The sequence below is a fragment of the Piliocolobus tephrosceles genome, chromosome 15 (genome assembly GCF_002776525.5).
Source record: "Piliocolobus tephrosceles isolate RC106 chromosome 15, ASM277652v3, whole genome shotgun sequence".
Lineage (NCBI taxonomy): Eukaryota > Metazoa > Chordata > Mammalia > Primates > Cercopithecidae > Piliocolobus > Piliocolobus tephrosceles.
In genome coordinates, this window is record NC_045448.1 from 102,959,100 (window position 1) to 102,973,318 (window position 14,219).

Consider the following 14,219-nt stretch of genomic DNA (forward strand, 5'->3'; position numbering starts at 1 on the left):
AATGCTAGGTCTGAATTAAAGGCGTGTGAATGGCTGTTAGTGATGCAATCTGACTGCGGTTTATGTGTGCATGTGTGGGCCAGCCCTGAGTGCCCAGCCTCTCCTCACCACAGTTATGACTGCTCCCAGCTAAAATCGCACAGGAAGCAGATCTTGAGCCTCCCCAACCTAGACTACATTTTTTGTTTGTTTGTTTCCTAGATGGAATTTTGCTCTTGTTGCCCAGGCTGGAGTGCAATGGCACAATCTCGGCTTACTGCAACCTCTGCCTCCTGGGTTCAAGCAATTCTCCTGCCTCAGCCTCCAGAATAGCTGGAATTGCAGGTGCCTGCCACCACTCGCAGCTAAGTTTTTTGTATTTTTAGTAGAGACAGGGTTTCACCGTGTTGGCCAGGCTGGTCTCGAATTCCTGACCTCAGGTGATCCACCAGCCTCGGCCTCCCAAAGTGTTGGGATTACAGACATGAGCCACCATGTCCGGTCTGGCCTGGACTGTTTTTGTGCACTGCCCAACATCTGCTGGTGGAATTCTCCCTTGCTATGGACTAAATGTTTGTATCCCCCTCAAATTTATATGTTGAAACCCTAATTCCCAATGGGATAGTATTAGGCGGTGGGGCCTTTGGGAAGTAATTAGGTTTAGATGAGGTCGTGAGGATGGAATTCGTGTTCTTATAAGAAGAGAAGAGACACCAGATCCCCCGTCCTCTGCATGTAGGGACATAGCGAGATGGTGGCCATCTGCAAGCCAGGAAGCAGTCCCTCTCCAGGAACCACATCGGCCAGAACCTTGATCTTGGACTTCCAGCCACTAGAACTATGAGAAATAAATTTCCATTGTTAAAGCCATTCAGTTTATTGTATTTTGTTATAACAGCCCAAGCCATCTAAGACATTTCCCAGCTCCCCTTTCCATAAATCTGCCCTCTATTCTCCCCAGTCTAGGGGCTGTCCACTCCCTCCCTGGCTCTAGGTGGAAGGCAGCTGTTGAGTTTACTTTTGTTTAACTCTTATCTGGTGATATTTTGTTGTGTAAGGGCTTACTCAGAGAAAAACAACCTGTTCTTAAACTCAGCCTCAAAAGTAGAAAATTACTTTTTAAATAGAGAAAACATTCACTTAATATGGCTTTAGACATGCACTGCAGCCACTAGCCTAGCCATGGGCCACCAAGCCCTCCTGTTCCTGCTCCTGGCTTTCCTGATGCCCTGGACCACCACAGCCCTCCGGCTGGCCTTAAGGGCTCTTGGCAGCCTGCACTCTCCAGCCAACCCCACATCCCACCTGGCTGTTGCCAAGAACGACTCGGTTCTCCACTTCCCTCGGAGGGTTGACCATTTTGGATGTAATACTGTGAAAACTTTTTAACAGCAGTATCTAATAGCTGATAAATACTGGAAGAAAGATGATGGGGATGTCATCTGGTTCTGCAATCATACGTGGTTCATGTGGGATGGGGCTGAGGAACTGAAAGTTTTGTTGGTGTATGCGGAACAGCGATACTGTGGACAGTCCCTGCCCTGTGATGACCTGTTCAAGGTTTCTGGACACTAGGATCTCCTGCCATCAGAAAAAGCTCTGGCTGATTTTGCAGAGCTAATCAAACACTTGAAAAGAACAATCCTAGGAGCTGAAAATCGCCCTGTCATGGCCCTCTAGGGCCCCTATGGTGGCATGCTTGCAGCCTAGTTCAGCACGAAATACCCTCATATGGTAGTTGGAGCTCTTGCAATTTCTGCCCTTATCTGGCAGTTTAAGGATTTGGAACCTTCCGGTGTATTTATGAAGATCGTAACTACAGATTTTAGGAAAGGTGGTCCATATTGTTCAGAGAACCTCCGCAGGTCCTGGGATGCCATTAATCAACTCTCAAATATGGGCAGTAGTTTGCCGTGCCTTCCTGACGCAAGACCTTTGAAAGACCAGATCTCTGAAACCTGGGTGACGTGCAGTGGTGAGCTATCCTTATGCATCTAACTTTTTATAGCGTTTGCCTGCTTGGCCTATCGAGGTCATGTGCCAATATTTGAAAAAACCCAATATATCGGATTCATTGCTGCTGCAGAATATTTTCCAAGCTGTGAGTGCGTATTACTCAGGTCAGGTGAGTAATTATTCAGGTCAGGTGACATGCCTGAATAGTTCAGAGGCAAGAACTAGCAGTCTGGGATTCCTGGGTTGGAGTTATCAGGCCTGCACAGAAATAGTCATCCCTTTTTGTATCGATGACCTGTCTGAATTTCACTCGTGGAGCTTGAAGGAGTTTTCTGATAACTGTTTTAAACAGTGGGGTGGCCGGGCGCGGTGGCTCAAGCCTGTAATCCCAGCACTTTGGGAGGCCGAGACAGGCGGATCACGAGGTCAGGAGATCGAGACCATCCTGGTGAACACGGTGAAACCCCGTCTCTACTAAAAAATACAAAAAACTAGCCGGGCGAGGTGGCGGGCGCCTGTAGTCCCAGCTACTCGGGAGGCTGAGGCAGGAGAATGGCGTGAACCCGGGAGGCGGAGCTTGCAGTGAGCTGAGATCCGGCCACTGCACTCCAGCCTGGGTGACAGAGCAAGACTCCGTCTCAAAAAAAAAAAAAAAAAAAACAGTGGGGTGTGGGACCAAGGCCCTCCTGGATCACTAATGTGTATGGAGGCAAAAACATTAGTTCGCACATAAACATCGTTTTCAGCAATGGTAAACTAGACCCCTGGTCAGGAGGTGGAGTAACCAAGGACATCACAGACACCTTGGTTGCAGTCACCGTCTCAGAGGGGCCCACTGTTTAGACCTCTCAGCCAACTTCAGTTGAGCCAACTTCGGTGGTGAGATGGCCCACCACCATCTCAGAGTGGCCCACCGTTTAGATCTCTGAGCGAACGTGGGCCTTCGGTCCCGTGTCTGTGCTGTTAGCCCCCTCCCTGGAAGTTAGACACATGAAGAGATGGATCAGATATTTCCACCACAGTGCGGGAAAGCAGTGCTGAGAAACTTTTGATCATTTTTAGTTTCTTCTTTTATGTTCACACCACCCACATTTCTGTCCACTTCCGTTTTCTACATGTAGTTACTTTCCCTTGTTCCTGGCTCAATTTGATGGCACGGAGGGGAGACAGAAGAGAGGGTGATGGTGGTGACAGCAGCCATCCCAGGAGTGTGATTTCCTGGGCTCCTGCTGACTTCGTGCCACCTCCAGGAAGATTCTCTTCCTGATCGCTCTCCCACACCATCAGTGGCCCTCATCACTGGAGCAGAGTGAAACTGCGTTTCACAGAGAAAGAGTCATTTCCTGTGTTTCTCTGCAAGCAGGGATTTCTCCTTGGTTTTGAGGTTGAAGTCTCTTTGACCCATTTATAAGTCCCCACCCTCCCCCGCCCCCCGAAAAGGAAAAGCAGACGATAGATAAAAATGATGTAATTGCAGCTGGTAGGATGTCTGATGCCAATCCAGGAAATGGGAGCCATTTCTTTTGTACTGGATTTAATGATTTAATGACTTTGAACTGTGCTGTAATTTTTTTTCTTTTTTTCGATAGAGATGGGGGTTTCGCCATGTTGCCCAGGCTGGTCTCTTGAACTCCTGAGGCTCAAGTGATCCGCCCACCTCGGCCTCCCAAAGTGCTGGGATTACAGGCATGAGCCGCCATGCCGGGCCTGTGTTTAAATAAAGAATAAGCCTGGACCTTTAAAAAAAACAAAAACAAAAACAAAAACATGGCTTTACATGCACAGGTACAGGCAGAGCTCACACTTACCACCCTTTTAAATTTCACCTATTATATTGATATACTGCAGTTGACTAAGTCATTCCCCTATTGTTGTTCTGCAAATTATTTCCAAGTTTTTGTTACTACAAATAGAATAGCAGCAACCTAGACATTTCAATACTGATTGTTTTTCTCTAACTTTTAAATATTTCCTCAAAGCTTCCTGGTTAAAGAGTATGAGTTATCTCATGGCTTTTTTTTTTTTGAGACAGAGTCTGGCTGTGTTGCCCAGGCTGGAGTGCAGTAGTGCGATCTCAGCTCACTGCAACCTGCACCTCCCATGCTCAAGCGATCCTCCCACCTCAGCCTCCTGACTACAGGTGCATACCACCACAGTTGGCTAATTCCTAAAATTTTTTGTAGAGATGGGGTTTTGCCATGTTGGCCAGGCTGGTCTCTAACGCCTGAGCTCAAGTGATCCGCCTGCCTCAACCTCCCAAAGTGTTGGGATTACAGGCCTGAGCCACCACGCCCAGCCATCTCACTGCTCTTACAGCAAAGGCCACTTTGTTTGCAAAAACCACTATGATGTGTAGGGCACCAGTGATATGCAAATGAGCCTGCTCTATCTCACACTTACCAGTACTAGGTCTTGTCATTTCTCTTTATTTGAAGCAGTTTAAAAGATACTTATTAAGCCCTTAGGATTATTTAATTACTCATTTCTTTCTATGCAGAGTTATATTGTGATGAACAAAGTGCTAACACTCAGAAATCAATTCGACAAAACAATTTCTGATTATTTTGCCAACAATTAGAAATATCTGCCTGAAGACCCACAGATTCAACTCTGCCATAGCCCTTTTCCTCCCTTGAATGTGCAAGTTATTGGTTTTTAATATCAGTTTTACTTGAAAGGATTTATGAGGACAAATGGTGAGTGACAAAGCAAACAAACAAATAGATAAGCAAGGAAGTATTTCCTTTTCCAACACAGGCCTCCTCAAAGTCACTGTGTTCGTTGCAGGCCATCTAGTGGATCCACGTGGGAAAAAATGCCCAGCACCGAGGGAGGGGAGTGAGGGGAGGGAGGGAAGGGAGGGGAGCCGCTTTCCCAGGTGAGCGCAGATGGGGCAGGCTCTCTAGACACAGGACGCTGACTTAGGGTCCTGTTTCCTCACAGGAGGAAGAGTTGCAGGTTCCCCAGCTCCCAGCAGCTGCCCGTGTACTATCATTCCACGTTTCCTGGGGAGATGATCTGGCCAGCCTCTTCCTGGCGGGGGTGTGTGGGAACCAGCCGGGACTGGAACACAGTTGTTAACATCTACTTATGAAACTGCTTAAAGCTGGGGGCTCAGTGAAAGGCAGGACTTTCTAGCACAGAAAACTCCCCATAACTTCCGTAAGCTGAGGGGTCAACGTTACAGGCTTTTATTCCTTCGCCAACCATTCATTTAGTCGCCTGTATACGAGCAATGCTGTGTGCATTCTGCAGGTGGTTCTAGCTGGGGCTGAGTCCAAAGTAGAGGAAAGGACTTAGTTGTGAAAAACCAGTAAATGGTAGATGGCAATGAGACGAGCATGGGGCAACTGTAGAAGCAGAGAAGGGTCCGTGGAGGAAGTGGAATTTTGTTTTTCCTCATAAGCTTGAATTTGGCTTTATTTAAACAAAATGATACATACTTATAAAAATTGATAAAAGTAAAAAATGAATAGTTCCCTCATTCCCCTACGCACTTCCATTCCTGACAGGTGACCACTGTTTAGAGTCGGCTTGGCATAATTAATTCCAGGAGGTGGTTTATAAACTGAGTCTTAAAGGATGAGATTTGGTCAGTGGAGGGGGTGGGAGAAGAATGATGTGCTGAGACTCTGTGGAGTGGGAAGAGTGAACTATAGATGGGCACAGTCCCATTATCATTGTGAAATTCTAATTGTCTATTATCCTCAAATCCCTTGAGTTTTTGGCAGCCTTCATCATTTAAAAAAAAAAAAAAAGACGAAAAGAAAAAAAAAAGGAGAAAAAAAGAGTTAATTCATTCCAGATACCTGAGTTCCTTCAGTTTTTTTTTTTGTTTGTTTGTTTTTCTTGTTTTTCTTTTCTTCTTTGGTTTGACACTGAGTGAACCCAAGACAATGAATCATAAGGCTTCACCTCATGAATGTTCTATTGCAAGACCTTTGACTTTCAGAACTTTTTCTATTGCACTCAGATCCTCTGGCAACTTGATATTTTCCTACACCCCCTGACCCTTGCTGGGAAGGGTGGCATTTATTTACCTGCAATTGTGGGGGGTTTTGCTATGCAGAAGCATGTACTTAACTCCCAATTCAGTTACTCACAGCCTCATTCTTTGTAGACCTTTAGTTTCTACGCTCTTTTCCCAGACAACCTATACTTACCTCTATCAGAGTACTTAACAATCCATATTGAAAATTGCTATTAATTATTTGGCCATATGCAGACCGTAAAGTCCATGAAACCTGTCTACTCACTGTGGTAGGCCCAGTGCCTAGGAGCTCAAATATTTGCAGAATGAACGTATGAGTAACGAACAACCAACGTCCTAGAGGAAGTCTTCTATTGTAGGAGTGGCTACCGCGTAAGTATATTAGCCACCGTGTACAAGGAATAAACGGATAACTCATTGCCAGCTCAGCACTTCTCCTCACACAGGAAGTCTGAGGTTGGCCTCCTTTGTTGATGCCCGACTCATTTGTTCTTGAGGAGCATTAGAACGTTCTGGGATCACACTGCTCGCTGCATGACACACATTCTCCCCAACCCTTTTCCTCCACCTCTTCCCCAGTCAGTGGTGACCCACAGTCAGCACATGCTACAAAATCATCCTTCGCATATGGATGGCATCACTCCATGGCCTGTGCTTACCTCCTCCTCCTGGAGCCTCAGAGGAAGCCAGCCTGCTGCACAGAGTGTGGACAGCCCAGTCACAGGCAACTGCCCCAGCTCCAGGGTCCACACTGACCCCCTAATCCACACTTCCTGTTTCTCTTTTCCTTAACTCTTCAGTTTCTTGATGTCCTCCTCATGTCTGCCCCAGGTCCTCTGAGCTAGTCAGGACAGGCTAGGTGCTGCTGCAATAACAAGCATCCCCCAAATCTTAGTGACCCCATACAGTAAGTTTGTAACGGTCATAGGTCCATTGCTTGATGATGGCAGCAAGTTAATACGCCAAGACATTGGGTCACAGCAGAGAAAGAGGTTTAATCACGCGGCTGATGAATGAGGAGATGGGAGAAACCCTCAAATCTGTGTCCCTGAGGAGTTAGTGTTTTTAAGGGTTTCAGAGTGGGCTGAAGTGTGGAGAGAGTTGATTGGTAGAAAAGTGCAAGGTGAAGTCATGGGATAGGGAGAGGAAGAAGCTGTATTCTCATGATGATTTTGCTTCTCTGTGGGGGTCTTCGAACTGGTTGCTGTCAGTTGTTCCACTGAAACTTGGGATCTGGAAAACAGCTTCAGGAATTCTTAAACAAAAGTCTGTGACTCTAACACCAGAGATCCTATTTATAGGAACAATGGGGACGCGAGAGTGGTCGCTATGCAGTGCTGCGTGACTTTCCCTTATAAGGAAGTGGGTCAAAGGGCAGCCTGACACCCGGCGCAGTGCCTCATGCCTGTAATCCCAGCATGTTGGGAGGCCGAGGAGGGTGGATCACTTTAGCCCCGGAGTTTGAGGCCAGCTTGGGCAACATAGTGAGACCCTGTCTCTACAAAAAATAATTTTAAAAACTAGCCAAGTGTGGTGGCATTTGCCTGTGGTCCTAGTTTCTCGGGAGGCTGAGGTAGCAGGATCACATGAACCCAGGAGGTTGAGGCTGCAATGAGTCATGATTATGCCACTGCACTCCAGCCTGGGCAATAGAGCAAGATCCTATATCAGAAAAAAAAAATAGTGCATCCTGATTAATGCTTAATTATAACTATATTTCTATCCAGAATGCTTGTCAATCATGTGAGGATAGCTTCAAGCTTATTTCTTGCTGGTCCGACATGTCTAACATAGGTTGGCAGGGGATTTCTACAAACATTTAAGGACCCAGGTTGATGAAGATTTCTCCACACCCAAGTCCCTGATCACTGTGGCACGAGAAGAAGGCAATGTGGCAAATTGCACACAAGCCCCCAGAGCTCACATTTCAGGGCCACAGCAAGTCATGTGGCCAGGGCTAATTTCAGTGGGTGCAGAGAATTAAAATTTTACCATGAACCAGAAGGAGAAAAGAACCGGAAGAGTTGTGGATGGTTTTGTGACTGCAGCCTCTTCTCTTACTGACAGTGTGTGGGGATCCGTCAGCCCTGCTGACCTTGGCTGTCCTTCCTGGCTCAGCTTGGCTCGCTCCTTCCATTTTAATCCACCCACGGGTTACAGGGGAAAAAAAAAATTTCTCTGGCTGCGGAAACCAACCACTACTTCCTGCCAGAGGAAGGAATCGATCATCATTCATGGGAGATGAGAGTCATGTTATGAAGCAAAATTCTCACAGAATTCTCAAACACTCACTTAAGCCTGTAATTTTTACCCAGCCAGTCAGGTACGTTCCACAAATATTTCTCAAGCCTGTATTATGTACCAAGGACCCTGGGAGTTGCTGGGTTATACATTTTAACCCCACACAGTCCCGGCTCTGAAAGAACTCTGATACTAACATGCAGGCAGGCACATTCAAAAACCTCCCAAACGCGTCTTGCCTTTGCAGGGGTACCGATGGGGCTGGAGGAAGACATCCAAGGGGAGCCAGTGGGGAGAGTCAGCGTGCGTCTCTCAGTCTGAGCTCAGGAGCCGATAATGTTCTCTTCAGCAGAGAAGTTGCATCCAGGAATCTTACTATTGCCCGCTCTGGGCAGGCAGGATCAAAACGCGTCACTTTTAACAAACCAAGGCCTTTCTTTTTTATTTTATTTTATTTTATTTTTTGAGACGGAGCCTCGCTCTGTCGCCCCGGCTGGAGTGCAGTGGCCGGATCTCAGCTCACTGCAAGCTCCGCCTCCCGGGTTTACGCCATTCTCCTGCCTCAGCCTCCGGAGTAGCTGGGACTACAGGCTCCCGCCACCTCACCCGGCTAGTTTTTTGTATTTTTTAGTAGAGACAGGGTTTCACTGTGTTAGCCAGGATGGTCTCGATCTCCTGACCTCGTGATTCGCCCATCTCGGCCTCCGAAAGTGCTGGGATTACAGGCTTGAGCCACTGCGCCCGGCAAACCAAGGCCTTTCTGAGAGATGCCAGTGAGTGATGTGGTGAACGGTCTTAGCGTGGGTTCAAGTCTCAGCTTCTCTACTTGCAAGTGAATGGCTCTCTGGGCTGTTTTCTCATCTCTAAAAAGTGATGTTTTTGTGAGGTTTAGATGAGACAATGTCTGCAAGGCACTCACCACAGTCCCCTGAAGGTAGCGGCAGCCAGGCAGCATTTGCCTCTGCCGACATCCGTGAGGCATGTCTAAGCGTCTGCAGTGGGTGCCCAATGTACTTGACGCTCAGAGAGGGTTCCTTTTTATCACACACGCCCCATTTACAACAAAATGTTTTTAGTAATAATCATTGTATTCATCCATTTTCACACTGCTGATAAAGACATACCTGAGACTAGGCAATTTACAAAAGAAAGAGGTTTATTGGACTTACAGTTCCACGTGGCTGGGGAAGCCTCACAGTCATGGCGGAAAATGAAAGGCACATCTCATATGGCAGTGGCAAGAGAGAGAATGAGAGCCAAGTGAAATGGGTTTCCCCTTATCAAACCACCAGATCTCGTGAGACTTATTCACTACCATGAGAACAGTATGGGGGAAACCAGCACCATGATTCAATTATCTCCACCTGGTCCCTCACACAATACGTGGGAGTTATGGGAGTACAATTCAAGATGAGATCTGGGTAGGGAGGCAGAGCCAAACCATATCAGAAATGGAATGACCAATAGTAATGGCCAGACTAATGCAGTTAAAGTTCCCGTTCATTGAACTTTGTATATATAATCATGAGAGTAAAACTTAAAATATAAAATACATACCCACTACAACAAAGGAAAGATGCAATGGATTCATGCTTTTTAATTACATTAATTTTTTAAATATAATGAGGAAAACTATGTACCTAAAAACTAGTCTTGCCGGGCGCGGTGGCTCAAGCCTGTAATCCCAGCACTTTGGGAGGCCGAGACGGGCGGATCACGAGGTCAGGAGATCGAGACCATCCTGGCTAACACGGTGAAACCCCGTCTCTACTAAAAAATACAAAAAACTAGCCGGGCGAGGTGGCGGGCGCCTGTAGTCCTAGCTACTCGGGAGGCTGAGGCAGGAGAATGGCGTAAACCCGGGAGGCGGAGCTTGCAGTGAGCTGAGATCCGGCCACTGTACTCCAGCCTGGGTGACAGAGCGAGACTCTGTCTCAAAAAAAAAAAAAAAAAAAAAAAAAAAAATAGTCTTTCAGCCAGGCATGGTGGTTCATGCCTGTAATCCCAGCACTTTGGGAAGCCAAGGCGGGTGGATCACCTGAGGTCAGGAGTTCTAGACCAGTCTGGCCAACACAGTGAAACCTCCATCTCTATTAAAAATACAAAAATTAGCTGGGTGTGGTAGCGCATGCCTGTAATCCCAGCTACTCGGGAGGCTGAGACAGGAAAACTGCTTGAACCAGGAGGCAGAGGTTGCAGTGAGCCGAGATCGCGCCATTGTACTCCAGCCTGGGAAAAAAGAGTGAAACTCTGTCTCAGAGAAAACAAAACAAAACAAAAACAAAAACAAAACAAAACTGGTCTTTCATGGCCATGAACAATATTAGAGCTGAACAGCAATTGAACAAAAAGCAAGATGAATAGAAAAAATTTTAAATATTCACATTTTATATGTCAATTTTAAATATTCACATTTTCAAATATTTTTCAAATTTAATAATGTATTTCACATATGAAGAATTTGCACATAACAGAGATAGTGTACTTTCAATTTGCTTTTCTGTTTCACAGAAAGTACACTATCTCTGTTACGTGCAAAGTTTAAATTTTAAACGTAAGTCAAAACTCCAAGTGATTCCATAGAATGGCACAATTGCAGTTATTCAAATTCTGTTTCTTTATCTTTACAGTCATCTATCATCAGTGTTCATTTCAAACCTACTACTCAAATGCAGGAATATGTAGTTCCACAAAAATGAGACACGAACTCAAAGTGTACTTTCTCAAAAGGAACGCAAAGCAAGCTTACTCTCCTAAGAAACAGATGTAGCGAGTCCATGCTAATCCAGGGCCAACTGTATAATTGCAAGTTGTCTGAATTAACTTCCATGTAGTGTACAACATCTATGAAGAATTGCGGCAGGCGGAATTCTAAGACGGTCCCCAAGATTTCCAGCTCCTGTTCTACAAGCATCTTCTCCATCATCGAATCAAACATTAATATGGGGACTGCTCTGAAGGACTTTGCAAAGATAATTAAGGTCCGAAATCAGTTGATGTTTTAGGAAGATTATCCAGGTGGGCTTGGCCAAATCCCACAAGCCTTCCCAATCTGGTGCAGATATCAGATACGTGGGAAATCAGAGATCTGAAACATGAGAAGTATTTGACACATGTGACTGGCTCAAGGATGGAGGGGTCATGAGGCAAGGAATGTGGGTGGTCTTAGGAGCCAACCGCAGCCCCAGCCAGGAGCCAGCCAGCAAGGAAAACTTCAGAACTAAGACGACAGCAAGGATCTGAATTCTGCTAGTAATGAGGATGAGCTGGGAAGTTAATTTTCCCCCAGAACCTCAAGGTGAGGACTCAGCCTGGCAGACAACATAACCTTAGCACTGGGTCCCACAGCAGAAAGCCCACTGTGCCACACTGCACTAGACTTCTGACCACTGTGCCACACTGCACTAGACCTGTAAGCAACAGGTGGGTTTGTTTTAAGCCACTAAGTTTGTGGCAGTGTGTTATGCAGACACGGAAAACGAATACAATGGAGAAGTAATATGAATATGTTAAGGTTAATGCAAATAGATTAAAAATCTACATGAACTATAGCCATTGTATAGAACTTAAACTAAAAAAGATATTTTCATAGGGAGGAAAATTGTATCACTGGCTTTGTTTAGAATTGCCAAAGCACAGTGATAATTAAAAGTGGACTTTTAGTCAGTTTTATTATTACTCTAAAATTCTTTATGGACAGTGGCCCCAACTCCCTATAGCTGAGGGCTGCTCCCTTTGCTCTGCCCTTGGTCAGCCCCTGGAACCCAAAACGAGGAAGAACCTTCTAGCCCAGGCAGCTATTTAGTAGCAGAGCAGAAACCTAATCTGAGGCCCCTTAACTCCCAGCCCTTCCTTTATTAGGTGGACCTTCATTAAATTGAGGTCGCACGTGTGTGGGGCAGAGTTGTGCCAAGTCTTGTATAGGTTTTCTGATAACATTCTTAGTAAGACAACCAGCTAGAATCCACTAGGAATCACTAGCAAGAGGCTGCAAAGTTTTGTCCAAAATGAACACCTAATCGATTGAATACTACCTCAACCAAAATGGGGCCAAGGAGATTGTCATCTGTCTTAGTCTGCTCAGGATGCTATAACAAATACTATAGACTGTGTGGCTTAAACAATAGAAATTTATTTCTCACAGTTCTGGAGGCTGGAAGTCCAAGATTAAAGTGGTGGCTGATTGGGTTGCTGGTGAAGCCTGTCTTCCTGGCTTGCAAATGGCCGCCTTCTCCCTATGTCCTACGTGGCAGAGAAAGAGTGCACTCTGGTCTCTTCCTCTTCTTATAAGGACTCCAGACTCAAGATCATGAATTTGGAGGAGACACAAGCATCCAGTCCATAGCACCATCATCTGCCTCTGGACTGGCATATGATTTCAGACCTTTTCAAGGAGGTATTATTTTTATTTTATTTTTTAGAGAAGCTTTTTTTAAAAAAAATATTTCAACTTTTATTTTAGATGAAGGGGGTACACACGCAGGATTGTTACATGGGTATATTGCATGATGCTGAGGTTTGGGGCATGATTGATCCCATCACCCAGGTAGTGAGCATAGTCCCCAATAGCTAATTTTTCAGCCTTCACTCCTCTCCATCCCTCCTCCCTCTGTAGTCCCCAGTGACTTACAAATGAGAACATGTGCTATTTGGTTTTCTGTTCCTGTATTAGTTCACTTAGGGCAACAGCCTCCAGCTGCATCCATGTTGCTGTAAAGAACATGATTTCATTCTTTTTTTATGGCTGAGTAGTATTCCGTGGTGTATACAACACATTTTCTTTATCCAATGCAGATGTACTATTCTAGACTTGCATAGCTGGAAAGGACCCTGGAGATCTCACAGGTCTCCAAGACAGCTGGGTTCTCAGAGCTGCTTCTGTACTCCGCCAGTGGCAATATCACACATCGGGTTTCCCATTCTGAGCACATTCTTCCTTGCTGTGTGATATGGTTAGGCTTTGTGTCCCCCCCCACCCCCAGATCTCACCTTGAATTGTAATCCCCAGGTGTTGAGGGAGAGACCTGGTGGGAGGTGATTGGATCATGGGGGCAGTTTCCCCCAGGCTGTTCTCGTGATAGTGACGGAGTTCTCATGACATCTGATGGTTGTATAAATGGGGGCTTTTCCTGGGCTTTTCACTCTCTCTCTCTCCTGACAAAATGTGAAGATGGTCCTTGCTTCCCCTTCTGCCATGATTGTAAGTTTCCTGAGGCCTCCCCAGCCATGTGGAACTGTGAGTCAATTAAACGTCTTTCGTTTGTAAATTACCCAGTCTCAGGAATTTCTTTATAGCAGTGTGAGGATGGACTAATACACTGTGTTTCTTCTAATTAATTAATCAATCACACTGGACATGCAAGGGTCATTTTCCCACTTGCTTCAGGGACCACGGAGCAAGCTCCAGAGTGTCAGAGGGCCTGGGGCAAGCTGGCCACCCCTCACACAGCACAGGGCTACAGCACGTTTGTATTCAGAGATACAGTGACCACATTTATGGGTATTTCTGTCACAATTCAGCTTCGAGGCAGAGTTTGGTTTGTCAGTTACATATAGTTTGAAGGCATTTTCCATTTAGTTTATAGATGTGTCTCAAATCTGTGAAACTGGTGACCCCTGAAATATCCCTGGACTCCTAGTTTAAGAAACCCTTTGTTAAAAGTTAAGTGCTTTATCTCCCAGTGACAACTGTACCAACGTGTTCCAGTAACATACAAAGATGCAAACTGTCAATGGAATATTTGGGCAATGCTTGGTTTTCCAAATAATCTTGACTATGTTGCGTATTCCGTCTTTTTCTGATTACTGTCCACATAACAATAATAATAATGGATAACATTTGTGCCTGTTTTTCCCCTTTTGGGTTCTTACGGCTGATCCCAAAGAATGAAGAGCCCACATGGCCCAGCTTTTATGTGAATCCCTCAAAAAGCACAAAAAAGGGGTCCAATTTTATAACCTGCACCAGAAATTCTCAAACGTTTTGGTCTCACTCTTTAAAATTATTGAGGGCTCTTTTTCCAGGCACCTCAGAGGCAATCAGTGCTTCAAG

General features: G+C 45.6%; 1 pseudogene; it reads left to right on the top strand.

Annotated features, from left to right (window-relative positions):
* Positions 1–1,161: 1,161 nt before the first annotated feature.
* LOC111542136 lies at positions 1,162–2,976 on the top strand (annotated as a pseudogene).
* Positions 2,977–14,219: the final 11,243 nt, after the last annotated feature.